Source organism: Schistocerca serialis, chromosome 8, assembly GCF_023864345.2.
Source record: "Schistocerca serialis cubense isolate TAMUIC-IGC-003099 chromosome 8, iqSchSeri2.2, whole genome shotgun sequence".
In the NCBI taxonomy this organism is placed as follows: domain Eukaryota; kingdom Metazoa; phylum Arthropoda; class Insecta; order Orthoptera; family Acrididae; genus Schistocerca; species Schistocerca serialis.
Genome location: NC_064645.1, coordinates 253,774,250 through 253,777,172, shown reverse-complemented (window position 1 = coordinate 253,777,172; position 2,923 = coordinate 253,774,250). Strand labels below are relative to the sequence as shown.

At 44.2% G+C, this 2,923-nt stretch overlaps 1 pseudogene; it reads left to right on the top strand.

Moving 5' to 3' along the window:
• Positions 1 to 1,636: 1,636 nt before the first annotated feature.
• On the top strand, positions 1,637 to 1,754 carry LOC126417420 (5S ribosomal RNA; annotated as a pseudogene).
• The last annotated feature ends 1,169 nt before the right edge of the window (positions 1,755 to 2,923 follow it).

The following is a 2,923-nucleotide window of genomic DNA, read 5'->3' as shown; positions in this document are numbered from 1 at the left end:
GGAACGAATTCGGTTTTCTGGTTTCATAAAATTTACAATTTGTCACGGAAAGATGCCTATTATGTAGAATATAGCACCATAGCGAAGCAGATACGGCTTTCCACAGCACTTCTATCCGTATGTGAGTATCCAGCGCGTTTTCCAGTTACATACGTCATCACTACGTGACGTGTTTGCACCTGGCGTATGGTTCCACTGTCTAATAAGCATAGTTATTAAAGAACTGTAAGACAGAAGTTGTTGACTGGAAAATAGATAAAAAGCTAAGAAAAACTGTGATGCTTGTGTAAGGGAGAGAACCACACCGCGAGACAAAAACGGTAGGGAACACACCTCAATCCTGAGAGATGGAACTTTTGCAGTATTCAAGTTGTCAGCAGGGCAGTCCAATGATCAATCCAGGAACCTGATGACGACAGGCTATTCCGAGCAATCGAGAAAGCAGAATTTCAACCCATCATTTGCCGGTGTGAGTTGAAGAAGATGGTCGATAGAAAATGGTAGCCGTCACTGTAATTGTATTTGCTGTATTATTGGGCGAGGGAAAGTGTATTGCGTATGTTTTCGATGAGAAATTCTTATGGTCTGGTCTGAGACTGATGTTGATTAGTAAAATGTATTGTGATCAACCACGCTCCTTTCTCAAAGAGAATCTCCTCTATAGGAATCAACAGGGAATCCGGAAACGACACTCGTATAAAACCAAGATCACTCTGTTCCTCCGCAGAGTCCGGGAAGCAATAAATACAGGCGCCCAGGTTGACGCTGTGGTACTTGACTTCCACGTATCGAACAAAATATGAGCGTACGGAGTATCAGACCAGATATGTGATTGGATTAAAGAGTTTCTGACGAAAGAGATCACAAAACATCACGCTCAACGCAGAGAAATGTTCATACCTAAAATTAGCTTCCGACTTACCCCATGAGCGTGTTACTGGACCATTACTCTTCGCAATATATGTTTAATGCCCTAGCGTATGAAGTCGGACGTTCCATAGGACTATTCTTGAATGATGCTGTTGTATATGGAGAAATCGCAAGGCTGGAAAATTGTAGCGAAATGCAAGAACACCTGCAAAGAATTCGCACTTGATGCAAGAATTGTCAGTTGACCCTCAACATAAATAAATGTAACGTAATGTAAACAGGCAGAAAGGCCCGTTATCATCATACGATTTCAGAACAGTCATTGCAAGCAGTAGCACCCATAAAATATCTATGAATGTGCATCCGGAGAGATTTAAATTGGAATCACCACATGGAACTAAGCGAAGGTAAGGCAGATGCCACACTGAGAGTCACTGGTAGAATCCACAGAACGTGTGGTGCACAGGCAAAGGAGGTAGCTTACAAAAAGCTCGTTTGAACCAGTACTTGAATATTGCTCGTCTGACTGATACAAGAAACAGTAAATGTGCAAGGAGGATCTGCGCGTTTCTTTAGAGGTTCATTTAGTGAGCTTGAAAGCGCCACAGAGATGCTCAGCCAACTGACAACCTTTGCAGCCAAATTCAGTAAAGTCACGGGCGCTCTATGCCAGTAATATGGCAAGTATGAATCCATAAGGAATAGTTTCAGTTAGTTTTTTATTCATCCACAGCTCATTTAACAACGATTTTATACACGATGTTGGGGCAACGGCCTTGCCGCAGTGGATACGCCGGTTCCCGTCAGCTCACCGAAGTTGATCGCTGTTGGGCGTGGCCAGCACTTGGATGGGTGACCATCCGGGCCGCCATGCGCTGTTGCCATTTTTCGGGGTGCACCCAGCCTCGTGATGCCAATTAAGGAGCTACTCGAACGAATAGTAGCGGGTCCAGTCACAGAAAACCACCGGGAGAGCAGTGTGCTGACCACATGCCCCTCCTATTCGCAACCTCATCTGAGGATGACATGGCGGTCGGATGGTCCCGATAGACCACTTGTGGCCTGAAGACGGAGTGTTTATACATGATGTTAGGGGTATAAGTGCAGATATTGTGATCATTGGCACCTTAATATGTATCCACTTCAGCGAGTTAGTTGCTTTTTCCCTCTGCGTCCAACAGTGTTTCCACAAACACGTCACATAACTTATTATCTGTCGTTTTCTACACAGATTTTGCTGCAACACTACGTGGACTATGCTTGTCGGTATACACTAACCGGTTTTCTTATGTATACAGACGGAAGAGGAGAGTGAAAATTTGTACCAACACCGGGAATTGAACCTGCATCTCCTGCTTACTTGGCAGGGGCGCTAGCCACTAAGCCATATTGGCACTCCAGTTCACACCGGAGCACTGATTACCCTGGAATGACTCCCTCCTCGGTCTAACTCACTGCCGTCCAAATCTATTGTAAATGTCCCTTGCACAAGAACAGAATTGCCGAAGCTCTCCATGTTTTGGAGTAGCACCTCAGCATTGAACGTGAATGAGGAATCCAACCTGAAAGGTGCAGGTAATTATACAAATGGAATGACAAAATTTCAGACTTCGTTGGTATCATACAGGTATTATTTTATGTACACAGGGGCAGTCTCGGCAATTCTGTTTATGTATATGGGGTAATTTATAGTAGACTGGGATGGCAGTGAGAATTTGGATCGAGGAGGGAGACATGCCAAGATAATCCGTGCACTTGTGTGAACCGCATGTGCCAAGGTGGCTTAGTGCCTAAAGCACCTCCCTATTAAGCAGGAAAACAGTGCTCGACTTCCGGCCTTGGTACAAATTTTCGCACGCTGCTTCAGTCTGAAGACATAAAATCATATTCGTACACCAGCAAGGTCTCTGAAATCGTATTTCATTTTTGACCGTTTTTCGTCCACTTGTCCACACTTCAACATCTGGTTGAAAAATAAGCTTTAATGACAAGCTCTTGATACGCATACTTGGAGGTATTAATAAACCTAAAGACATAACTCTCCTAATAGCAC